The sequence below is a fragment of the Prionailurus bengalensis genome, chromosome B1 (assembly GCF_016509475.1).
Source record: "Prionailurus bengalensis isolate Pbe53 chromosome B1, Fcat_Pben_1.1_paternal_pri, whole genome shotgun sequence".
NCBI lineage: Eukaryota > Metazoa > Chordata > Mammalia > Carnivora > Felidae > Prionailurus > Prionailurus bengalensis.
This window is the reverse complement of record NC_057344.1, coordinates 170,932,344-170,959,261: the sequence shown is the minus strand read 5'-3', so window position 1 is coordinate 170,959,261 and position 26,918 is coordinate 170,932,344. Positions and strand designations below refer to the sequence as shown.

The following is a 26,918-nucleotide window of genomic DNA, read 5'->3' as shown; positions in this document are numbered from 1 at the left end:
CCATCTGAAATAGATTGTTTAAAATATGACATAATAAAACCTCAGAACTTTGATCTTCATAAAATAATATTAAAGGTGCTTGTCAGTGAAGTATGCCCTGGGATGTGAATTCCTGCTATGGAGACATGTTTGTCAAAGTCTTTCTTCTCAGGAAATCACGACATCTTGGAATATTGGTCTTCAGGATGTTCAGTGCTCTAATAAATGTATTTCTTAGTCTTGAAGACATGAAAGCCTTGTCTATATTCTTTGGACCTTAAAGTGTTAAAAAAATGAAATTGATTAAAGTTAGATATTGACACTAAAGAGGGGGAACTGACATATTAGGTCACAATGCATTCATTAAATGTTGATGGAAATGGAATTTCTTCAGCTAGAGTAAATCAGGCTGAAGAGGGACTAAGATAGCCTCGAATCATTTTATCTTCAGTACCCTCTCTCTACCTTCTCTTTCTCTCTCTGTCTCCCTTCATCACTCTTTTACTTTTCCTTCATCTGCAAGATGAAAAAAAAAAGTATGAGGGTAACCAAAAAATTTCAAAAAGTAGGATAAAAAAATAGGGTCCCAGCCCAGTAGATTTTTAAATACATGGTAAGTTTACACATATTAAAACAGTGCTTGGCCAGGAATGAGGCAGCAGGTGATGAATCAGATGAGAAGGTCAAGAGACAGACTTGCTTCCAGTTTAATAAAGGAAAACAGAATCAGGGAGTGGCTGGATGGATTATTCAAATGTAATTTTTGAATACTTTTCTAATTCTGTAGGAAAAAAGAATGACAATGTGTTTTCTCACTGCTTACATCAAAATACATTCAATATGGAGAAGATTTTAATGTAAAAACAAAACTCCATAAAGTGTTAGAATGAAAGTAAATATCTTAGGATGGCAAAGGGCTTTTAAAGTGTAACTTTGAAAGCAGAAATAGGAACAGCTGATCTATTTTATTGAATTTTAATTAAGAACGTCTGTATGATTAAAAATATAACACCCAATTGAAAAGCATATAAACTTGGACAAAAAGTGCACTCATATAAAAGTTAACATCTTTATTGTATAGACGAGCGCCCTTAATGTGGAAAAGACCATCATTCTAGTATCATAACTTAAGTTCATGAACAGAATTTCACTGCAGAAACAACTGTTTAGTAAATGTTTAAAAAGTACCTTTAGGGGCACCTGGGTGGCTCAGTTGGTTAAGCGTCCGACTTCGGCTCAGGTCATGATCTCATGGTCCGTGAGTTCGAGCCCCGCGTCGGGCTCTGTGCTGACAGCTCAGAGCCTGGAGCCTGCTTCAGATTCTGTGTCTCCCTCTCTCTCTGACCCTCCCCTGTTCATGCTCTGTCTCTCTCTGTCTCAAAAATAAATAAACATTAAAAAAAAAGTACCTTTAAGGAGCACCTGGGTGGTTCAGTCAGTTAAGCGTCCGACTCTTGATTTCAGCTCAGGCCATGATCCCAGTGCCATGGGATAGAGCCCTGGGTTGGGATCTGCACTGGGAGTGGAGCCTGCCTGCTTAAGATTCTCTCTCTTCCTCTCTCTCTGCCCCTCCCCTGCTCGTGCTTGCTCTCTCTCTCACTCTTTCTCCAAAAAACCCCCCAAATTCTTAAAAAATACTTTTAATATCGCAAGTAATCAAATATATGCATATTGGAACAAAGAAATTCCAGTTTTTGCATATCAGGCTCCCAGAGATCATAAAGCATAATTTCTAGTCTTGCTTGGGGTATAGGGAATTTGGCATCAAGGATGAGAAAGTTATATAACATTTCTGATAAAAAATTTGGCAGTGTGCATCAGAAACTTTAAAAACATTTATAGCTTTTGACCCAGTAATCTTGAAGTATTTATCTTAAAGAAATAATTAGAAATGTAGACAAAGAGGCACCTGGGTGGCTCAGTCAATAAGCGTCTGACTCTTGGTTTTGGCTCAGGTCCTGATCTCACACTTCGTGAGATCCAGCCTCACATCTGGCTCTGTGCTGACGACATACTCAATCCTGCTTGGGATTCTCTCTCCCTTTCTCTCTGCCCCTCTCCTGCTTGTGCTTTCTTTCACTCTCTCTTTCTAAATAAATAAGTAAAACTAAAAAAAAATTGACAAAAATGTTTGCACAAATATATTAATTATGGCATTAAAAATGCCATAAGTTAAGAAGAGGAATTCCATTTTATTAAGAATAAATGTGTATATGGGGCGCCTGGGTGGCTCAGTCGGTTAAGCGTCCGACTTCGGCTCAGGTCACGATCTCACAGTTCGTGAGTTCGAGCCCTGCGTCGGGCTCTGTGCTGACAGCTAAGAGCCTGGAGCCTGCTTCACATTCTGTGTCTCCCTCTCTCTCTGCCCCTTCCCTGCTCATGCTGTGTCTCTCTCTGTCTCAAAAATAAATAAAACATTTTTTAAAAAAAGAATAAATGTATATACACACACATGAATACCAAAAGAAAATGCATCAACTTGTTAATAGTGATGATCTCTAGCATTATAGATTATTTCTATCTTTAAGCTTTTTTCTTTAATGTTTATTTTTTTGAGAGAGAGAGAGAGAGATACAGAGCGAGAGCAGGGAACGGTAGAGAGAGAGAAAGACACAGAATTTGAAGCAGGCTCCAGTCTGTGAGCTGTCAGCACAGAGCCCAACATGGGGCTCGAACCCATGAACCGTGAGATCATGAACTGAGCTGAAGTCGGACGCTTAACTGACAGAGCCACCCCAGCCGCCCCTATTTCTATCTTTAAACTTTTGTGAATTCTCTAAAATTCCTACAATGCTTAGGTATTTCCTCTACACTTAAAAAGGAGCAGTGAATGTTAAAAAAACATTCTCTTTGGCTTCAGACAAATTTGAAGCAAATCTTCCTCGGATGGCTACCCAGTAAATTATCAATCTTTAGTGCTTCAGTGTGAATTAATATGTCTATCTTTTCCTTTGTGACCGAAAGAAGGGCCCTCGGCAAGGCAGTCACAGAGGGAAGGCAGACCCAAGCAGGTTGCTTTATCCCCTAAGTACTTTCGCTCTGTGGGCTCCTTCCTCCATAAAAAATGTCAAAAATCATATTTTATGATTTCATTGGCATATAGATGAATGTAATCCACTCTGGTAGATTGTATTCATTTTTTTCTTCCGACTTAAAAAGAACGTAAATTAAAACATTTTTTTGTGGGTTCCCGAAAGGATCGTGGCCCTAGGCACTGTGCGAAGCTTGCCTAATGGAGGAGCTGGCCCCAGAGGCGAGGTAGGAAGTACTGAGGCACAGGAGCTGGGGATTGTGGGGTTTGGCTCATGGAGGAGTCGGTTCCCAAAAGGCAGGCACCATCTACTCCACTGGGTGGCCTTGAGCAGCTCAAGTTTGTTGTTTGTCCTTTTGAGAACCACCCAAATTTCAGGGAGTCTTTTCTAAACTCTGTTCTGAATTGTGCATTACATTTCCAAGGCCCTCTCTGGGAAGGTGTGCTAGAATTATGTGACTTTCTGTTTGGGGATAAGAGTGGTTAACAAGAGGCAGGGTGACTTCCAGATTTCTGACCAGGGCATCTGGCTCAGTGGAGGTGACGTTCTTCAATGTAGGTCATAGGAGGAGGAGGCTTTCTGTTTAGATATGTTGAATTTTAGGTGACTTGGAACACACAGAAGGAGGTGGGGAGTAAAGTTCTTGGGGATGTCCTAGGACTTAGAAGGGAGCTGCGTGTTAGATTACAGGGCTTGAGCCATCAGCAGACAAGAGGTGGGTGATGATGGATGGACCAAGGGTGAGTGACTGGGAGAAGACTGGTGGCCCCAAGAACAGAATTCCCGGGATGGGGTGGGAAAGAGGAAAATCTCAAGATAGTCATGTCGACACCAAGAGAGGATGCAGTTCCTGATGGAGGACATGACTCACAGGCAGGATCACGGTTTAAAAAGGAAGATGATTGAAAAGTTAGACGGTTATTGGTGACACTGATAAGAATGTTTGATGCCAGGCTGGATTAAAATGGGTTTAGGAGTAAGTTCATGGAGAAATAGATTACTCTTGTGAGAAGCTGGCTCTGAAAGGGAAGAAAGAATTAAGGTCATAATAGACATTACTGTTACTAATTTTCAGTTTCATTTATAATAAGGGGAATTAGTAGAGCATGCTTATATGTTGAGCAAGTATGAGTGTTTTAGGTTGAATTGTGTTACCCAAAATGCATGTGTTGAAGTCCTAACCTCCAGAGCCTCAGAATGGGACTTACTTGGGAAAAGGGTCTTTGCAGATGTAAATAGTTAAGATGAAGTCATACTGGAATGGAGTGAGCTCCTTATCCAACAAGACTGGGGGTCCTTATAGAAAAGGAGAATTTGGACACAGACATGTGAACGGGGAGAAGGCCCATATGAACATGAAGGCGGAGTTTAGGTGATGTGTTTACAAGGGAGGGGACGGAGGAGGGGAGTGCCAAAGATGGCCAGGAAACCACCAGAAGCTAGGACAGAGGCAGGGGGCAGATTATTCTCTAATACTGGGTACATGCTCTGCATTCTCTAGGGTACATGGTCCTACAACAACTGGATTTCCTGCTTCTAACCTCTTAGAACTGTGAGACAATACATTTCTGTTGTTTAAGCTGCTCTGTGGTACTTTGTCATGGGAGTCATAGGAAAGACACACAGGCAGGCAGTCAGAGAGACGCCTGCATAAATCCTACTTCTAAGGATCTGGCCAAATGGTACTGTTAGTGCAGCATCTTGCTTAGTGAGCACTGTGGGAAATGTGTTAACGAATTCATGAAAATGCCTGCAGATCGGACTAGGTTGCATGAAGAGGGCCACATCCAGTTTTGGTTGTATCTCTCCTATTCAGATGTCATTTCTACATACTGTCTGCTAGAGGCAAAACTCGTTGTTGTTGTTTTTTAATGTTTTTATTTTATTTTTGAGAGAGACAGAGCACTAGCAGGGGAGGGGCAGAGAGAGAGAGAGAGAGAGAGAGAGAGAGAGAGAGAGAGAGAGAATCGGAAGCAGGCTCCAGGCTCTGAGCTGTCTGCACAGAGCCTAACGTGGGGCTGAACTCGTGGACTGTGAGATCATGACCTGAGCGGAAGCTGGATGCTTAACTGACTGAGCCACCCAGGAACCCCACGTTTTTGTTTTTTTTTTTAATTGATCACTTCTCTATTACATAAGTTCAATAAAATCTAACATTACATAGCATAATTCATACAGCTCTCAGAGATAACCATTACAGTAACTTGGCAATATAAATCTTGGTAGTATTGACAGAAAGTGTTTATATAGATATTTCCAAGTACCCTGACTTGAACAGAAAAGTGGGAGTGAATAAGTAACAAATTGCACTCAATAATATCTTAACAAATTGATTTCCACTAAAATGAAAATGAAAAAAGATTCCTATCTTGGGTGAATATTAATTCTTATGCTCTTTATAGAGAGCCAAATTAATCTTTAGGGTGAAATTCATAAGTTAGCCAAGGAAAAACTATATGCATCAAGAAGAAGAGCTCAAAATTTATTCAATAAATGCAACTACTATTTAATTCTAACATGATCGTCATTTATTTTTGGGGAGCAAATGCATTGTCAGACAATCGCTATTTTATTTACTTTGTAAATGACTTTTGATAATGTTGATTATACTAAAAGGATATAAATAATGTGTCAAACAGGAGAAAGGTTCTTTTGTGTTTATGGATCGCCTGGGAAAAGCAGCTTATGAGAAGAGGGAACGTTCAGAGGTGGAGTATGAGGTGAAGAGGGAGAGAAAGGGGCAGTAAACAGATAGGTTACAGTTTGCTAAGCTGTGTGGCCTTGGGCAAGCCCCTTAACCTCTCTGAGCCTCAGTTTCTTCATTTCTAACATAGCCTTAATAAGACTTACTTCACTATTGTAGATGAAAGCATCTAGCAGAGTGTCTGAGGCAGAGTAAAGGCACAATTGACATTTGCAGCATCTTTTTTTAATACTAGAACTTGTAATTGGAGGCAGTGTGGTAGAGCATGAAACATGAGTTTTGGAATAGGCTGATCTGGATACAAATGTCAGCTCAGTTTCTTATCAGTGTGTGGTTGAATTCGATCAAGTTACTGAAGTTCTCTGGGCTTCGTTTTCTTCATCTTTATACTCTTTATTTTATACGGTTATGTATTGATTAAAGTAACAAAAGAAACCATCTGGTGTTGTGACTCTCAGGGTCACTGCTGGTCTCTATAACAATTTTATGTAAATAAGAAAATATCAAACCCTTCCTCAAATGATTTTACTTCTACCTATTAGAGAATTTTCCTGATATACTGATGATTATAACAAAAAATATTTTGCTGTTTATATTAGTTTGCTGAAGTTGGCCAACAAAATGCCACAAGCTAGGTGGCTTAAATAATAGAAATTCATTTCTCATGGGGCGCCTGGGTAACTCAGCCGGTTAAGCGCCGACTTCCTCTCAGGTCATGATCTCATGGTTCATGGGTTCGAGCTGCATGTCGGGCTCTATGCTGACAGCTCAGAGCCTGGAGCCTGCTTCAGATTCTGCGTCTCCCTCTCTCTCTGCCCCTCCCCAGCTCACCCTTTGTCTCTCTCTCTCTCTCTCTCTCTCTCTTTCTCTCTCTCTCTCTCTCTCTCTCAAAAATAAACAAACATTAGAAAAAAGGAAGAAATTAATTTCTCACATCTAGAGTCTGGAAGATCAAGTTCAACGTGCTGGTAGGGTTGGTTTCTCCTGAGGCCTCTCTTCCTGGTTTGTGGATGGCCACCTTCTCACTGTGTCCTCACATGGACTTTTCTCTGGCACACATCAGTGGTATCCCTTCCTTCTCGTATAAGGACAGTCTTATTAGATTAGGGCTCACCTTTTTTTTTTTTAAATTAAAGAAACATGTTATGTATTTATTTTAAGAGAGAGAGTGAAAGCACAAGTGGGAGTGGGGCAGAGGGAGAGAGAGGATCCCAAGCAGGCTCCACACTGTCAGCACAGAGCCTGACACAGAACTTGAACTCACAAACTGTTGGATCATGACCTGAGCCGAAATCAAAAGTCAGATGCTTAATTAATGAGCCAGCTAGGTGCCCAAGGGCCCACCCTTCTTATTTAACTCTAATTACTTCCTTAAAGGCCCTGTCTCCAAATATAGTCACACTGTTGGTTAGGGCTTCAACATACGCATTTGAGGGGGACACAATTCATTCCATAACACTACTATCTGCCAGAAAATTGTCAGAATATACAAATTTATGGTATCTACACTTTGAATGTGGTACCTTTGTGTAGTGCGCAACCTGCAGAGCCTTACACAAGTCTGGCACATAATAGATGCTAATTTAACATGTATTTCCTCTTCTTCCCTCTTCCTCCTATCTCTGTTTTCCTTTCTTCCTCCCAGGCAGGGCACTCCCATGGATAGATCTTGTAGCCTTACATGGGCAGTCTTCATTCTGAATGGAGTTGCCACAACCCCTAATGAGGAGTCTCTATAGGGAGAAAAAGTTATTGAGACTGTTCCCCATCAGTAACTTGATTTTTCTGGTCCCCACACATTCCTGGAGTCAGGGTTGACATTTCTACCCTGTGTTTTTCTTTATCCCACTGCCTCCTTATGTCCTCAAGCTGATTTCCTCAGTGGGAAAAGGCAGTGGACTCTAGACTAGCAGTAGCCAAATGAGGAAAGAGTCAAGGGAAGAGGAGCAGATGTGGGACCAGGTGCTGAAGAGTCTCTCCTTTAATCTTTGTCCCTCCACTCTCACTTACTCCCTGGAGGCTTGTCTGCCGTCATTGGTCTTTCTAGTCACACTGGTGCTTGTCATTATTTTTTTAAAAGTTTATTTATCTATTTTGAGAGAGAGAGAGTGTGTGCACATGAGTGGGGGAGGGGCAGAGAGCGAGGGAGGGAGAATCCCAAGCACGCTCCTCGCTGCTAGCATGGAGTCTGATGCTTGGACTCCTAAACCATGAGATCGTGACCCAAACCAAAATCAAGAGTCAGATGCTTAACTGACTGAGACACCCAGGTGCCCCAAAGTGCTTGTCACAATTGATGGCCTCAACTTCTAAGAGTAGATCCATCCAATACCCGAGCCGGTGACTTTCATCTCCATTCTAGTCCACGTAAGCACTAATCGCCACCAAATTTTGCACCGTTCCCCAAACTCCTGCTCCAGTCATCAGTATCTTCAACTGAAACCTCCTGTGCACGCGGTTGTCCTGCATGGCCCTCCGCCATGACGGTTCTTTGCTGTCACTGAGATCTCAGGTGTGCTGATCAAACCCCTTTCTCTGTATCTTACAGCTCCCTCCTGCCCTGTTCTTGCTCCTGGTCCCACTCAGATTCCACAATCATTGCAGTCAATGTGGTGTAGATATCCTGAATTCCCTTGAATCTTTCATTTTTTGTTACATTTATCTGGCGAAGTTCTGACCTTGAACCCAAACGTTTGCCTTCCTTGAACTCGCACCTGAGCAGGTGGCATTGCCACATTGTACTGTGTGGCAGTCCTACCTCAACCTCAAAATTGACTTGCTTTCTGCTCTCCCAGAGACCATTTTATGACTTGCTTCATATTGCAGATGTCTCTCTCCTTCCTCATTTCTCCCACCTAGTTTTCAGCCGATGGACTTGTCTTCCTTGGGAAATAGAAGCCGTTATGTGGGAGCACCTTTGTCTTTCCATCACCTCATCTGCAGATAGTTCTTCCTGTGTCTGCATCCGTCCCCTTGCCCTTCTCTTCTGTTACTCCCTCCCTGCACGTGTTATCTTTGTGCCTTCTCCTCTTTCCTTACCTTGCTCTCTCCCCTTTCTACTGGATCACACAAGCATCCTCAGGCTCCTCCCTTGAACCCATCTTTTTCTTGTAACTGCTCCATTTCTCTGCTTCTCATCATTGTCTGACTTCTCAAAAAAGCTGCCTGTCTTTTGTCTTTTGTCTCCACCAAAAATACTGATGTCATTTTCATCGACTGCCCAGTATGATGGGTCCTCTTTAGTCCTCACTTTATTTGGCTTAGTTGCAGCAGTCCACAAAGTTGGAAACCCCCTCCTCTTTCACACTGGGACATAACTCTCTTCTAATTTTATATCTACCTCCCTACATCCTTCTCCTCTATTCTACCTCTGAGTACCAGATATTCTCGGGAATTGGTCATAGGTCCTCTTTTTTCTCCATACTCCCTTGCTCGGAGGTCCTCTCCGTTCCCGTGTTTTTTTTTCTAAATATGTTTTTTGTTTGTTTTTTAAGTAGGCTTCATGCCCAGTGCACAGCCCAATGCAGGGCTTGAACTCATGACCCTGAGATCAAGACCTGAGCTGAGATCAAGAGTCAGGTGCTTAACCAGCTGAGCCACCCAGGTGCCTCTGTATTCCCATGTTCTTAAATAGCATCTGTGTGATGATGATTCCAGTCCCAACCTCTCTTTTGAGCTTCAGATCTAATGGTATATCTGACATCTCCACTTAGATGTTTTATAAGTATCTTAGTAATGAAATGTCTGAAATTCTTAAGAGTCACTCCTCAAAATATGTATTGCCAAACTTTTACTGTTTCAGTATATGATTATCACCCAGTAGCCTAACCCAGAAATGGGAGTCATTCTTGATTTTTCTCTCTCCCCTACCACTTCCATCTAGTTCATCACCTAAGATTTTATACTTCCAAAACGGCTTTCCGGTTGGTCTTCATCTCTCCATTTCTACTGCCATCAACCAAGCGCAGCCAACATCAGTTGTCTCCTGGACCACTGCTCTAACCTGTCTTGCCCATCTGTTCTTGCAGCCCTCCAGACCACTTTCCAACCATAGCATGGTGGGTATTATACAATGTGCATTTCATTCTGCCATTCCCTTGTTGAAGACTATTCAGAGACCTTCCACTGCTCTGGGAATAAAAGCTGGACACCATTCCATGTCCACACAAGCCTGCCCCGCATGGTTTAGCTTCTGCCATCTTTATCCCCATCATTCTATGCCCCTTTGTCCTCACTTCACCTTTCACTTTTTCCAACATGCCAAGTTCTTTCCTTCTGAATCAGTGAATGGGCTCTCACTACACATTGAATCTGCTTGGCACCTTTATCTTGGACTGGACTCACAGTCTCCAGAACTGTGAGAAATAGGTTTCTGTTATTTATAAGTCATCCAGTCTATGGTATTTTTGTTATAGTATCCCAAATGGACTAAGACACTTGCCTTGGAGTTCCAGTACATGTGGTACCCTGTGTCTTTTATTACCTTCCCTTCAATCTTTGTAAAGCTATTTTTCCCCCAACTTTGAAGTCTCTTTTTTTTTTTTAATTTTATTTATTTGGGGGGGGGGTGGGGCAGAGAGAGGAAGAGAGAGAGAACCCCAAGTAGGCCCCACACTGTCACTGCAGAGCCCAAGGCAGGGCTCAAACTCATGAACCGTGAGATCATGACTTGAGTCAAAATCAAGTCAGACCCTTAACTGACTGAGCTAGCCAGGTACCCCTAAAGTCTCTTTTTAAATGTCTATCCCCTTGCCAAGAGGGTCTTGCCCACCATCTGTCAAGTATGTTCTTTCCCTTCACACATTTATCATATTTGTAATTTCATATTTATTTTTTTATCCACTTGTTTAAGCCTGGCTATCCCTTTAGACTGTCAGCCCCATGAAGGCAGGGACCCTGTTGGGTTGTCCTCCATGAGAACCTCTGCACTTAGCATCATGCTTGGCACCTAGTAGGCACATATGTTGCACTTTTGATCGAATGAACCAGCTGTTAAGATTTTGGTTCAGTCTGTTATTTCCCAATTTCAGCTTTCTCACCTGCATTCCCTAAATTATCACCCTAAGATTTAAAAAATGATTACAAGAAACATTATTATGAGTCATTATATTTTTTAAAAGTACGTGTTTCCATTTTTAATTAGTATCTATTAATTCCCTGCTAGGAAAGGTTGAGGAAATTAGCACTCTCACTTCCTTCCCCTTTTCTCCCACATCTCCTGTTTTTGTTAGTTATATTATTTTATTGTATATTGGCAATGTTTATACCATTTACACCTGTTTTTGTATCTCTAATTCCCTCAGTTACTTCATCTTAGTTTTCTACTGAAATGGATTAATTGCTTACCATCTGTATCATTTTAGGTTCTTGGTTTTAAACAACAAAATTTAACTTCGGTTAATTTAAGCAGGAAAGGAATTGATCAGAAGGATGATGGGCGACCCACGGGTGGGAAGACTACAGGGAATCCTGCTCAGAAGTTGGGCAGGGACCAAGGGAGACAGAGCACTGAGAAGACCCAGCCCGGGTCCTGCCTCGTGGTCGGCTGGTTAGGACCCACTGGGCTCCTGCTGGACCCTCTCTCCCTCCTTTCCTTTCTCCTTTCCCCCGTCCTTCCCTGGCATTTCTTCCTCCTCTTTTGCTGTCATGTGTTTGGATGTCCTCTTATTTGTTTATCCTTACCGAGAAGCTTTTCCAAACGGTTTATCTGTTTTCATGTGGTGTGGATGAATTCCCCTTCCACTGGGGCTGAAGCTTTATCCTTTCCCGCACTCAGTTATTTGAATGCTGGATATTTAGTTTTCGTTCATCCCTGTTTTTATTTTTATATTTTGTACCTGAGGGATGAGGAGAAATGTGGTTGAAGCTATGGGAAATCTTTATCAGAACACCCATCTTCTGTTTTGGAATCTGGTTTTGTTAAATGTCCTCTATGAGAATTCACTTCAGCTAGTGAAGGTGGATTATATTCCCATGTGCCGGGGACTCTGTGCTCCAGACTATTTACCCCTCACCCCACCCAAGGCCCTAGATTCACTGAAGGGGCCCGGAGCCTTCATATCTGGCAGAGAAAATGGGCCCCGGGTATCTACTATTTTATCCATCCCTTCTTAGGAGCCATTTCTATTTTCTGACAGTTGGAAGATGGGACATATAAAGATACACCCTTAATTCACTTTTGTCCTGATTTGGAATAAAGTGCTTTTTTGACTTTTTTTGCATCTTGTGGGCCAGGGGTGGTTGGTGGTGGGTGTGTGGAGGGCATGGGGCTGAAGGCCATATTTAGGAGCTGTGCTAGGCCAGAAACTTGCGCTTCATTCCTCAGCTGCCCCTTCCCTTGTTTCATTGGTGAAATGTCTTCTAATTGCTTGACTCTCAGCATTGGAGGAGGGAGAGGATCTGTTTATCATCATTGGTTCCAGCATCCTGATAATAAACCTCTATTTGCTTAATCTGGTTCAAGCTGGATTTCTTTCACTTGTGAACTGAGCAGTACTAACAAATGTAGTGCCGTAGATGCAGGGTGCAGCCTTCTCCAGTGAAAATGAGGGCCCCAGCTTGTATCTTATCAACTCCCATACCCTGTCTGCACAGAGGTGGGTCATAGGGGGCCTGTTCAGAAGCATCTCTTTCTTCAGGGGCAACATTGAATTATCTGCTTAATCGTTCATTTTGCAATCTCATAAAATGATAATGGTAAGCATAAACAGACCCAGTTCAGACTGGATAATTTTGAGAGCAGCATGACGGTTACTATTACGTGTCAACTGGGCTAGGCCCAATTATTTGGTCAAATACCACTCTAGATGTGAAGGTATGTTTTAGATGTGATTAACATTTAAATCAGTAGACTTTGAGTAAAGCAGATCACCCTCTGTAATGGGCCTTGTCCAATCAGTGGAAGGCTGTGGGAGAAAATGACAGAGGTCCCGTAAGGAAGAGGGAATTTTGCCTCTAGACCACCTTCAACTCAAGCTGCAAGATCACCTCTTCCCTAGCTTGCCAGCCTGCCCTACAGATTTTGGGATTTTGTATTTGCCAACCCCCATAATTATGTGAGCCACTTTTTTAAAGTCTCTCTCTTTCTCTATACACACGTATACACACACCACACTGCATACCCACACCCTATTGGTTCTGTTTCTCTGGAAGATCCTAATTGATACAAGTAGAAATTACTGAATACCACAGGCACCATACATGTTGAATATGCTTCCTAAGGCTCAACTGATGTTGCCTGTTGCTGACTCCTGTAGGGTTTGCCAAGATGACTTTGCCACCAAGGGAGCGGGCAGACTCTGGAGTCAGGTTGCCTGGTATCAATCCTGAGCTCTGTTACTTACTTGGTGTGTGACCTGGGCAATTTACGTAGTCTCTGTGTGCCTCAGTATCCTCATTTGTGAAATGGGACAGATGTTCCGTTGTGCCTATAAGATTATGTGAAGATTAATTGAGGTAATACATGCAAAGCATTTAAAATAGTTTCTGATACATAGAAGCTCCTTAATAGGTCTTGACAAATCTTATAGATCTATTGTAATCCCATATCAGAGCATAGGCTGGGCCTACAGAGCATACCCTGTATGCTGTAAAACGCCACCAGGGGGGTCTGGGTAGCACCCGATAATAAAACTTGGTCATATTTCTACAGAGTGAAATGCACTTAGAGGAGTAAACATAGATCATAAACAACCGCCTATCAGTTCAGGTCAGTTTTTACCACCAGGTGGGTTAGGGAAGGAACTTGGTTTTCAGAGCTTTTGGGATTAAAAAAAATGTTTTTTAATTTTTTTAAATTTATTTTTGAAGCAGAGAGAGAGCAAGACAGAGCATGAGCAGGGGAGGAGCAGAGAGAGAGGGAGACACAGAATTCGAAGCAGGCTCCAAGCTCTATGCTGTCAGCACAGAGCCCAACACGGGGCTCGAACTCATGAACCATGAGATCATGACCTGAGCTGAAGTCGGACGCTCAACCAACTGAGCCACCCACATGCCCCAAGCTTTGGGGATTTTATTTTATTAAAAAAAAAATTTTTTTTATGTATATTTATTTTTGACAGAGAGCAAGAGAGACAGAGCATGAGTAGGGGAGGAGCAGAGAGAGAGGGAGACACAGAATTGGAAGCAGGCTCCAGGCTGTGAGCTATCAGCACAGAGCCCTACGGGAGGCTCGAACCCACAGAACGCGAAATCGTGACCTGAGCCGAAGTCAGACGCTCAACCGACTGAACCACCTAGGTGCCTGGGATTTTAGATCTATGGGGAGGGGCCCACAGACCCGCACCCTCTGAGACTGTTTTGGAGATACCTGAAAACAAGTCGGCTTGCCGGGAGAGCTTGTTGAATCGCTTCTGCTCGAACATTGGAGCATGTTATAAAAATAATGTCTGTTGAGGCATTGTTGATAAAGAGCCATTTTTTTTTGAGATCTCTCCTGGTATAACCTCAGGGGAGAGAATTCCTGTCTTTTTGCTGTGCTGTTTGTCACAGCAAAGCGTGTGCCTCCCTCTGCTTCATGCTAAATCCTCCTGTTTCTTACACAAACTTCGAGACTGAGACCCAGACCGGGCGGTGTGCAGGAAGGAAGCCAGCAGCCATGAACTCTCGCTGGAAGGTGAGGGAATTAGAACCCTATTCCTTTATCCACTCAACATATATCTTTTGAGCACTTACTCTGTGCCAAATAGTAGAAGCTCTATCTGTATAGCATTTTGTGGTTTATAAAGTGGGTTAACATCCATTGCCTCTTTAAGTAACCCTTTGAGGAAGATGTAGTAAATACTGTTATCTTTGTTTTATGGTGAAGAAGCAGAATCTTGGGAAGTTCAAGTGTTACTTTAAGGCACAGAGGTAGCTGAACTGAGACGTCAACCCACTTCTTCTATACCAGACATAATAGAGGTTTGTACTTCATGAACATGGGGTGAATATACATTTTTGGGTTTTCATAGTAATTTATTTGTTATTGTAATTTGTGACATAAACAAATCACAATTTATTCTGAATGTTTCTCAGTAGTCTTTGTTTCCAAATAGAAATATTAAATTGTGGCAAAAAGGGGAGAAAAAAGAACTTTCAGTATTATAAAGGATAAAAGAGAATCATAACAAATCAAAGGCAACCTGATACAGAGCCCAGTGACCTCTTTGGGATACCTGAAATATAATTAAACTGTATCATCCAGGCTTTTCCAAGTCGTCATTCTAAATAAGAGTATTATTTATAAAGAAGTACAAATTGACATTTATATTCAACGTTGGTTAAATGAAGGTATTCAGTAGTCTTATTATTTTGTAATAAAAGAATCTTCATCTACCCTTCTCTCAGTATGTGATGATTTATTTGTCTTCTAAATGGAGGAAGGCCTGTGAACCATAAGATGCTGCAACTAAACTGGTTGGCATTAGTGCAATGAATTTTTCTTCTGCTGAAGTATTTTTTTTAAGTTTATTTATTTTTTATTTTGAGAGAGAGAGGGAGAGAACGTCCAGGAGAGAGAGAGAGAGAGAGAAGGAGAGAGAGAATCCCAAGCAGGCTCTGTGGTGTTATTACAGAGCCGACACAGGGCTTGACGTGGGACTCGATCTGACAAACCATGAGATCATGACCTGAGCCAAAATCAAGAGTCGGACACTTAACCAACTGAACCACCCAGGCGTCCCTCTGCTGAAGTTTTAAAGTGAATATATGTTAAACCAAGTTCTTTTGAGATAACATACACCTTGTGCTGTGGTCAGGAGCCACTGATGTTACTCTGGAACTGTTACTCTTCTGCTAAACCTCATTATTGCAGAGGAGAAGTGTTCCACCATTTTGATTCGTGAGTAGGTCTTCTGAGCTTCAGAGCTGCCCAGGGTCTACCTCTTAGAGAATCGGCACCTCTAATGTAGTTAACAGGCCAGTCATCCACTTTCACCTCAGCAGTCACTGTGGCTTTGAGCTCCTTTGTGGTGATAAGCATCAGTGTTTTCATACCTAGCTTCTGTAGTGACATCAGGAGCCAAGGGGTCAGACTCCATTACCTCGTAGTAATTGGGTGGCTGGAGATCATTCTTTGTCATCGCTGAGTGATTGCTGGGCTAGGATGACAGTCTCCAGCTTGATAGTGTTGCTGGAATGGTCTGTAGACTAACCCAACTATAGTAACACTGCATTTGAATGTTTCAGAAAACTCTCATATGTAAGACTTGAGGGGAGATTTTGGCTGGTCCTTTGGGTAAACAGGGATGTTTCTGTATTTGCCAAGGCTAGCAAATCTACTTGTGGATGAAGAGTAGGTTTCAACTTGTTACAAGAGGATTTGGAGAGCTGAAGTGTAAGTCTGAAAGCTGAGCGTTCGTGTCCCAGAGTGGCTGAGCTCTCCCAGAGTGGCCCCACGCATTGGAGGGCTGGGACTCAGGACAAGGAGATCGCAGGACGAGGCTTAAGTTTCCCTGGTGGTATTGGCATCTTTCCTCTGGTTCTTATTTTGCTCCAAAATTCTTCGTTGTTTTTGAGTAAATCTCTCATATCCAAAGATAGCATTATTTAAATCCTCATTCACTTGAATTAGCTCAACAGTTACATTTTCATTCTCCACTACCACAAGCACATCCATGATCCCATCCTGTGTCTCCTGACCCATCTTTTATATAAAGTTTCTGCAGTAGCTCTATGTCTTCAAGATTTTCAGACCCAGGAACACGGTGAGTCTGCATCAGTATGGTGGACAGCACCCTCACATTCATTTTCACCATATCTAATTCACTGTGCAATTGTCCAATCTGTTGTGGGACCAGTGTAATAGTAGAGCTCTTGAGAACAATTATAGAAAGAAGAGCTGGTTCAGTAGAATTCAATGAGATCTGAGCAGTCTCTTGTGTTACTGTTTCATCCTTGCATCTGAGGGAGGAAACTGAACACCTTTCTTAAGAAGGTCAAGCTACACTTCTTTCACTTCGCTTACATCCACACCTCCTGGGAGATGCTGTGACCAAATCTTAATGAAATTTAAGAGTCTACTCTGAATGTCTAATGGCAAGATATACCTGGGATTCAGCAGCTTAACTAGATTATCATTAATGAATTCCTTCTTCACAATCAGAGATTGAAAACTGGGACCACAGTTCTGTGTGCACAGATCAGTAAGTGACAAGGTCAGTTGGATTTCTTAATGATTGTAGTTTTGGGAAATCCTTTACTTCAGAGCTTTTTTTTTTTTTTAAATATGAAATTTATTGACAAATTGGTTTCCATACAACACCCAGTGCTCATCCCAAAAGGTGCCCTCCTCAATACCCATCACCCACCCTCCCCTCCCTCCCACCCCCCATCAACCCTCAGTTCTCAGTTTTTAACAGTCTCTTATGCTTTGGCTGTCTCCCACTCTAACCTCTTTTTTTTTTTCCTTCCCCTCCTCCATGGGTTTCTGTTGAGTTTCTCAGGATCCACATAAGAGTGAAACCATATGGTATCTGTCTTTCTCTGTATGACTTATTTCACTTAGCATCACACTCTCCAGTTCCATCCACGTTGCTACAAAAGGCCATATTTCATTTTTTCTCATTGCCACGTAGTACTCCATTGTGTATATAAACCACAATTTCTTTATCCATTCATCAGTTGATGGACATTTAGGCTCTTTCCATAATTTGGCTATTGTTGAGAGTGCTGCTATGAACATTGGGGTACAAGTGGCCCTATGCATCAGTACTCCTGTATCCCTTGGATAAATTCCTAGCAGTGCTATTGCTGGGTCTATTTTTAATTTTCTGAGGAACCTCCACACTGCTTTCCAGAGCGGCTGCACCAATTTGCATTCCCACCAACAGTGCAAGAAGGTTCCCGTTTCTCCACATCCTCTCCAGCATCTATAGTCTCCTGATTTGTTCATTTTGGCCACTCTGACTGGCGTGAGGTGATACCTGAGTGTGGTTTTGATTTGTATTTCCCTGATAAGGAGCGACGCTGAACATCTTTTCATGTGCCTGTTGGCCATCCGGATGTCTTCTTTAGAGAAGTGTCTATTCATGTTTTCTGCCCATTTCTTCACTGGGTTATTTGTTTTTCGGGTGTGGAGTTTGGTGAGCTCTTTATAGATTTTGGATACTAGCCCTTTGTCCGATATGTCATTTGCGAATATCTTTTCCCATTCCGTTGGTTGCCTTTTAGTTTTGTTGGTTGTTTCCTTTGCTGTGCAGAAGCTTTTTATCTTCATAAGGTCCCAGTAATTCACTTTTGCTTTTAATTCCCTTGCCTTTGGGGATGTGTCGAGTAAGACATTGCTACGGCTGAGGTCAGAGAGGTCTTTTCCTGCTTTCTCCTCTAAGGTTTTGATGGTTTCCTGTCTCATATTCAGGTCCTTTATCCATTTTGAGTTTATTTTTGTGAATGGTGTGAGAAAGTGGTCTAGTTTCAACCTTCTGCATGTTGCTGTCCAGTTCTCCCAGCACCATTTGTGAAAGAGACTGTCTTTTTTCCATTGGATGTTCTTTCCTGCTTTGTCAAAGATGAGTTGGCCATACGTTTGTGGGTCTAGTTCTGGGGTTTCTATTCTATTCCATTGGTCTATGTGTCTGTTTTTGTGCCATACTTCAGAGCTTTTATTGCATCTTTTTTGCCCATGATGGGCAGTGTTAATTATGACACACGTGCACGAACTGGCCCCAGTCTTCTGTCTGAATGCTAGCATATGTAGCCTTTTTGTATTTTGGGGTGTTTTGTCCATCACTTGTAGGATACAGATATGACATTGTTTCAGAGGCAGGATTCTGTTCATCTCATAGTAGGCATCAGTCAACATACATGGTCTTCCTAGAAGACCACTTAGGGATCAAGCCACAGAAGCCATTCTTGGTGGAAAGAGTGGTTGGGAAGAAATGGAGAGTCAGAATCTTGTAGCACAGGACGCTATTCCCACATGATGCTCATGTGTGACCAGTTCCAAATGCTTCAGATTATTGGTGTTCCAGTTTAACTTCCAGACTTGAACTTTTCAGAGTGTGCACTGCTATTAGTTCTTTCACAGAAAGACCAGGTTCCTCTTGCTGTATCTTGAGGTGGTCGCTGGTTAGGAAGTCTTTCTCCATTGGTAACAGTCCTACAAGGCCCACACATGTAAGTTCCACTGCCCCCCGAGCTGTGAGATCTAGGCAGCTGCAAAAATCAGGGTGCCTGAGGCTGGTGTGAGCTCCTCTCTGTTGATGCTGGTGAGCAGGGCAAGGTGGAAAGAAAGTAGGAAGATGGCACTGCCAGCAGCCATACCTGGGGGGTATTTCAGCAGACCCCCTGCTGTATGTTAAATTAGATACCTGTCCCTCAGGCCACTGCTTTCAGACAAGCAGATACACCTACTTTCACAGAAAGTCTGGGCACTTTTTTTTTATTATTATTTTTAATTTTAGTTTTTTAAAATTTACATCCAAATTAGTTAGCATATAGTGCAACAATGGTTTCAGGAGTAGATTCCTTAGGGCCCCTTACCCACTTAGCTCATCCCCCTTCCCACCCCCACCCCCCAGTTTGTTCTCCATATTTATGAGTCTCTGATGTTTTGTCCCCCTCCCTGTTTTTATATTATTTTTGTTTCCCTTCCCTTATGTTCATCTGTTTTGCCTCTTAAAGTCCTCATATGAATGAAGTCATACGATATTTGTCTTTCTCTCACTGACTAACTTCACTTAGCATAATACCCTCCAGTTCCATCCACATAGTTGCAAATGGCAAGGTTTCATTCTTTTTGATTGCCGAGTAATACTCCATTGTATATATACACCACATATTCTTTATCCATTCATCCATCAATGGGCATTTGGGCTCTTTCCATACTTTGTCTGTTGTCAGTAGTGCTGATACAAACATTGGGGTGCATGTGTCCCTTCGAAACAGCACACCTGTATCAGTTGGATAAATACCTAGTAATGCAATTGCTGGGTTGTAGGGTAGTTCTATTTTTAGCTTTTTGAGGAACCTCCATACTGTTTTCCAGAGTGGCCGCACCAGCTTGCATTGCCACCAACAATGCAAAAGAGATTCTCTTTCTCCACATCCTCGCCAACATCTGTTGTTGCCTGAGTTGTTAATGTTAGCCATTCTGATAGGTGTAAGGTGGTATCTCATTGTGGTTTTGATTTGTATTTCCCTGATGATGAATGATGTTGAGCATTTTTTCATGTGTCGGTTGGCCATCTGGATGTCTTCCTTGGAGAAGTGTCTATTCATGTCTTTTGCCCATTTCTTCACTGGATTATTTGTTTTTTGAGTGTTGAGTTTGAGAAGTTCTTTATAGATTTTGGATACTAACCCTTTATCTGATATGTCATTTGCAAATATCTTCTATTACATCATGTGCCTTTTAGTTTTGTTGACTGTTTCCTTTGCTGTGCAGAAGCTTTTTATTTTGATGAGGTGCTAATAGTTCATTTTCACTTTTGTTTCCCTTGCCTCTGGAGACCTGTTGAGTAAGAAGTTGCTGCAGCCAAGATCAAAGAGGTTTTTGCCTGCTTTCTCCTCAAGGATTTTGATGGCTTCCTGTCTTACATTGAGGTCTTTCATCCATTTTGAGTTTATTTTTGTGTATGGTGTAAGAAAGTGGTCCAGGTTCATTCTTCTGCATGTCACTGTCCAGTTTTCCCAGCAGCACTTGCTGAAGAGACTATCTTTATTCCTTTGGGTATTCTTTCCTGCTTTGTCAAAGATTAGTTGGCCATATGTTTGTGGGTCCATTGTTGGGTTCTCTATTCTGTTCCGTTGATCTGAGTGTTTGTTTTTGTGCCAGTACCATACTGTCTTGATGATTACAGCTTTGTAGTATAGCTTGAAGTCTGGGATTGTGATGCCTCCTGCTTTGGATTTCTTTTTCAAGATTGCTTTGGCTATTCGGGGTCTTTTCTGGTTCCATACAAATTTTAGGATTATTTGTTATAGCTCTGTGAAGAATGCAGGTGTTATTTTGACAGGGATTGCATCAAATATGTAGATTGCTTTGGGTAGTATCGACATTTTAACAATATTTGTTTTTCCTATCCAGGAGCATGGAATCTTTTTCCATTTTTTTGTGTGTGTCTTCTTCAATTTCTTTCATAAGCTTTCTAGAGTTTTCAGTGTATAGATTTTTCACTTCTTTGGTTAGATTTATTCCTAGGTATTATATGGTTTTTGGTGCAATTGTACCTGGGATCAATTCCTTGATTTCTCTTTCTGTTGCTTCATTGTTGGTGAATAGGAAAGCAACCGATTTCTGTGTGTTGATTTTATATCCTGCGACTTTACTGAATTCATGGATAAGTTCTAGCAGTTTTTTGGTGGAATCTTTAGGGTTTTCCATATAGAGTACCATGTCATCTGCAAAGAGTGAAAGTTTGACCTCCTCCTGGCCAATTTGGATGCCTTTTATTTCTTTGTGTTGTCTGGTTGCAGAGGCTAAAACTTCCAATACTGTGTTGAATAACAGTGGCGAGAGTGGACATCCCTGTCTCGTTCCTCAAGCTCTCAGTTTTTCCCCCATTGAGGATGATATTAGTGTTGGGTCATTCATATATGGCTTTTATGATCTCAAGGTATGATCCTTCTATCCCTACTTTCTTGAGGGTTTTTATCAAGAAAGGATGCTGTATTTTGTCAAATGCTTTATCTGCATCTATTGAGAGGATCATGTGGTTCTTGCTTGTCCTTTCTTTTATTGATGTGATGAATCACATTGATTGTTGTGTGGATATTGAACCATCCCTGCATCCCAGGTATAAATCCCACTTGGTCGTGGTGAATATTTTTTTTAATGTATTGTTGGATCCAGTTGGCTAATATCTTGTGGAAGCATTTTGCATCCATGTTCATCAGGGAAATTGGTCTATAGTTCTTTTTAGTGGGCTCTCTGTCTGGTTTTGGAATCAAGGTAATGCTGGCTTCATAGAATGAGTTTGGAAGTTTTCCTTCCATTTCTATTTTTGGAACAGCTTCAAGAGAATAGGTGTTAACTCTTCCTTAAATGTTTGGTAGAATTCCCCTGGAAAGCCATCTGGCCCTAGACTCTTGTTTTTTGGAAGATTTTTGATTACTAATTCGATTTCCTTACTGGTTATGGGTCTGTTCAAATTTTCTATTTCTTCCTGTTTCAGTTTTGGTAGTGTATGTTTCTAGGAATTTGTCCATTTCTTTCAGATTACCCATTTTAGTGGCATATAATTGCTCATAATATTCTCTTATTATTGTTTTTATTTCTGCTGTGTTGGTTGTGATCTCTTTTCTTTCATTCTTGGTTTTACTTATTTGGGTCCTTTCCTATTTCTTCTTGATCAAACTGGCTAGTGGTTTATCAATTTTGTTAATTCTTTCAAAGAACCAGCTTCTGGTTTCATTGATCTGTTTTACTGTGGTTTTTTTGGTTTTGATAGCATTGGTTTCTGCTCTAATCTTTATTATTTCTTGTCTTCTGCTGGCTTGGGGTTTTATTTGTTCTTTTTCCAGCTCTTTAAGGCATAAGATTAGATTGTGTATCTGAGATCTTTCCTCCTTCTTTAGGAAGGCCTGGATTGCTATATACTTTCCTCTTATGACCACTTTTGCTGCATCCCAGAGGTTTTGGGTTGTGGTTATCATTTTCATTGGCTTCCATATACTTTTTAATTTCCTCTTTAACGTCTGGTTAGTCCATTCATTCTTTAGTAGGATGTTCTTCAGTCTCCAAGTATTTGTTACCTTTCCAAATTTTTCTTGTGATTGATTTTGAGTTTCATAGTGTTGTGGTCTGAAAATATGCATGGTATGATCTTGATCTTTTTGTACTTGCTGAGGGCTAATTTGTGTCCCAGTATATGGTCTGTTCTGGAGAACGTTTCATGTGCACTGGAGAAGAATGTATATTTTGCTGCTTTAGGATGAAATGTTCTGAATATATCTGTTAAGTCCATCTGGTCCAGTGTGTCATTCAAAGCCATTGTTTCCTTGTTGATTGTTTGATTTGATGATCTGTCCATTGCTGTGAGTGGGGTGTTGAAGTTTCCTACTATTATGGTACTGCTATCAATAAGTTTCTTTATGTTTGTGATTAATTGACTTATATATTTGGGTGCTCCAACATTTGGGCACATAAATGTTTACTTCTTGGTGGATAAACACCTTAAATGATATAATGCCCTTCTGCATCTCTTGATACAGTCTTTATTTTGAAGTCTAGACTGTCTGATATAAGTATGGCTACTCCAGCTTTCTTTTGTTGACCATTAGCATGATAGATGGTTCTCCATCCCCTTACTTTCAATCTGAAGGTGTCTTTAGGTCTAAAGTGGGTCTCTTGTAAACAGCATATAGATGGATCTTGTTTTCTTATCCATTCTGTTACCCTATGTCTTTTGATTGGAGCATTGAGTCCATTGACATTTAGAGTGAGTACTGAAAGTTATGAATATTGCCATTATGTTGCTTGTACAGTTGGAGTTTCTGGTGATGTTCTCTGGTCCTTTCTAACCTTTGTTGCTTTTGGTTATATATGTATGTATGTATGTATGTATGTATGTATTTATATTTTCATCTCTTCTCCCCTCAGAGGGTCCCCCTTAAAATTTTTTGCTGGTTTGGTGGTCACAGATTCCTTTAATTTTTGTTTTTCTGGGAAACTTTTTATCTCTCCTCTTTTGAATGACAGCCTTGCTGGCTAAAGAATTCTTGGCTGCATATTTTTCTGATTCAGCACATTGAATATATCCTGCCACTCCTTTCTGGCCTGCCAAGTTTCTGTGGATAGGTCTGCTGCAAACCTGATCTGTCTTCCCTTGGACTTTTTTCCCCTTGCTGCTTTCATGATTCTCTCCTTGCCTGAGTATTTTGTGAATTTGACTGTGATATGCCTTGTTGATGGTCGGTTTTTGTTGAATCTAATGGGAGTCCTGTGTGCTTCCTGGTTTTTGATGTCTGTGTCTTTCCCCAGGTTAGGAAAGTTTTCCTCTATGATTTGCTCACATAACCCTTCTACCCTTATTTCTCTCTCTTCCTCTTCTGGGACCCCTATGATTCTAATGTTGTTCCTTTTAATCAGTCACTGATTTCTCTAATTCTTAAATTGTGCTCTTTTGCCTTAATCTCTCTCTTTTTTTCTGCTTCATTATTCTCCCTGTTTGTCCTCTGTGTTGCTGATTCTCTGTTCTGCCTCATCCATCCTTGCTGCTGCGGCATCCATTCGTGATTGCAGCTCAGTTATAGCATTTTTTATTTCATCCTGACTAGTTTTTACTTTTTTTTATCTCTGCAGAAAGGGATTCTAATCTGTTTTCAACTCCAGCTAGTATTCTTATTATCGTGATTCTAAATTCTGGTTCAGACATCTTGCTTGTATCTCTGTTGGTTAAGTCCCTGACTGTCGTTTCTTCCTGCTCTTTCTTTTGGGGTGAATTCCTTCCTTTCATCATTTTGAAGGAAGAAAAGGAATTAATGAGGTAGAAAAAATTAAAATTAAAAAATATTAAAATTAAAAAATTAAACACACACACACACACAATGAATAAATGATGCTAGATCCTAGGTGTGTTTTGGTCTGGGTGTTGAAAGTGGCTTGAAAGGGGCACCTGGGTGGCTCAGTGGGTTGAGCGTCTGACTTTGGCTCAGGTCATGATCTCACGGTCCGTGAGTTCGAGCCCTGCGTGGGGCTCTGTGCTGACAGCTCAGAGCCTGGAGCCTGTTTCGGATTCTGTGTCTCCCTCTCTCTCTGACCCTCCCCTGTTCATGCTCTGTCTCTCTCTGTCTCAAAAAATAAATAAACATTAAAAAAAAAAAGTGGCTTCATAGATTAGAGAAAAAAGGAAAACAAAGAAAAAAAAAGGAAATAGTTTGAAAATTTGAAAAAAATGAATGCACTGAAGTAGACTAAATTGAAATGATGGAAGTAAAATAGAATTTGAAAAAATATACACAAAAATAAAGAATATAGTAGAAAAAAATGAAAGAAAAATATTTTTAATAAAAATTAAAAATAAAAATGAATTTTTTCTCTTTATTCAAGAAAAAGAAAAGAAATGAAAAAGAGAAAAATGAAAAAAAAGGAAATTGTTTGAAAATTTGAAAAGTTAATACACTGAAGTAGACTAAAATAAAATGATGGGAGTAAAATGGAATTTGAAAAATTTACACAAAAATAAAAAATACAGTAAAAAAATCAAAAATATTTTTAATAAAAATTGAAAATAAAAATGAATTTTTTCTCTTTTTTTTGCTGAATTCTGTGGTTCAGGTTGTGCAGATAGTTTTGTTAATCATCAGATCAGTTTTATAGGTGTGCAGGATGGTTTAGTGTTGGTCTGGCTGTATTTCATTGATGCAAGACACACAAAAAACTTCCATGCTGTTCCGCCATCTTGGCTCTCTCCAAGTCTGGGCACTTTTTAATCTGGACCCTGGTGAGGGTGAGTCCTTTAGAAATGTTTCTCAGTTTGTACTAAAGCCTTGTGGATCTCTGGACACGAGCCCTGTTGACTTTGAAAACACAATGTTTTGGAGGCTCATCCTTCAGATGCAGGTCTTAAGATTTGGTGTTCCCATGGGGTGCATGCGTGGCTCAGTCAGTTGAGCGTTCAAGTTCAGCTCAGGTCATGATCTCACAGTTCATGAATTCGAGCCCTGCATCGGGCTCTGTGCTGGCTTTAGATTCTGTGTCTCCCTCTCTCTCTGCCCCTTCCCTGCTTGTGCTCTGTCTGGCTCTCTCTCAAAAATAAATTTAAAAAAAAGATTTGGGGTTCCCAATATTGGTTTAATACCTTTTGCTCCTCAGAGAGAAGCTCAGTATTTTGAGCTCCCTCACCATTGTGAGTTGCCACCCCAGGGTGTGGTTTATGGTGAGACTGTCTTCTCCTCCCTGCTTGGATGTGGGTTTCTTCTCATTTGGTGGATATGTAGGAGTCTCTCAGCTAGTTTTGGCTTTGTTTGTTTGTTTTTTTTTTCCAGAGGAAATTGTGCCACATGTAGTTGTAGATTCGGTGTGTCCACGGGAGGAGAAGAATTCAGGATTTTTCTTTGTGTCCATCATGAACCACAGCATCTTTAGTGAATTGTCCTTCGTGGCCATCATGAACGACAACATCTTTAGTGTATAGACATGTTTGAACCCATAAGGATCAGACTGTTGAGCAGTTGTTGATGCCAGCCATCAAATCAGGATTTAAATAGCTTTGGTGATGGGGCGCCTGGGTGTCTCAGTTGGTTGAGCGACCGACTTTGGTTCAGGTCATGATCTCAAGGTTTGTGAGTTTGAGCCCCACGTCAGGCTCGCTGTTGTCAGCATAGAGCCTGCTTGGGGTCCTGTTTCCCCCAGCAGCCTCTCTCTGCCCCTCCCCCACTCACACTCTCTCTCTCAAAAATAAATAAACATTCTTAAAAAATAGCTTTGGGGGCACCTGGGTGGCTTGGTTGGTTAAACTAAATTCAGCTCAAGTCACGATCTCACAGTTCTGTGAGTTTGAGCCCAGCATCGGGCTCTGCACAGACAGTGTGGAGCCTGCTTGGGATTGTTTCTCTCCCTCTCTGTGTCTCCAAATAAATAAGTAAAGTTAAAAAATATAGCTTTGGCAAAACATCTTCCATGGAACCTATTTCAGCTTACGGTGGTTAATCAGAAATTTTATATTATAAAGGCTTACCCTTCTTTGGAGGATGTGATGCATTTCCCAGACCCCTGCTTAAGGATTAAAGGGTTCAGTCCCCTAGCTACTGAGAAGGTTGATGGCTAATATCTGTCTTTGGGAATTGCCACCTGGTGGAGCCCAAGGTTACACCCCCCGACTGGGGGCAGCCTTCATCCCATGGTGCTAAAATATAAAAGCCCCTCCCCCTCTTCTGGCTGGGGAGAACTCGGAAGGGCCATTCTTGGTCCAGACTTCCCTCTGGGGTTGGCTGAGACTTGTTGTACCTGCTCCATAGCCCAGCTTCCCCCTCTGCCCTATCCTGCTCTGTTCCCTTTCTCCCATGGGCATTGAACCAAGGGCACTCCCAAATACACCTCTGTACCCAAATCAGCATCTCAGAGTCTGCTTCCTGGGGAACACAGCCTGCGAAACCAGGTCTCAGTAGGAGGTGAAAAAAAAATAGTTCTCAGATCCTTATTGTGTGAGAAAAGACTCACTTTTGAGATTTTCTGCCTTTGATCATTAAAAAGGAAAGAGAAAAAAATGACCGTTTTGGAAATTTGCTCAGTCTTTCTGCTGAACCAGACACTCTGCTCTATATTGTTTCCCTTTATTTAC

At 41.4% G+C, this 26,918-nt stretch overlaps 1 pseudogene; it reads right to left on the bottom strand.

Annotated features, from left to right (window-relative positions):
• Nucleotides 1–15,632: 15,632 nt before the first annotated feature.
• On the bottom strand, nucleotides 15,633–18,446 carry LOC122469428 (annotated as a pseudogene).
• Nucleotides 18,447–26,918: the final 8,472 nt, after the last annotated feature.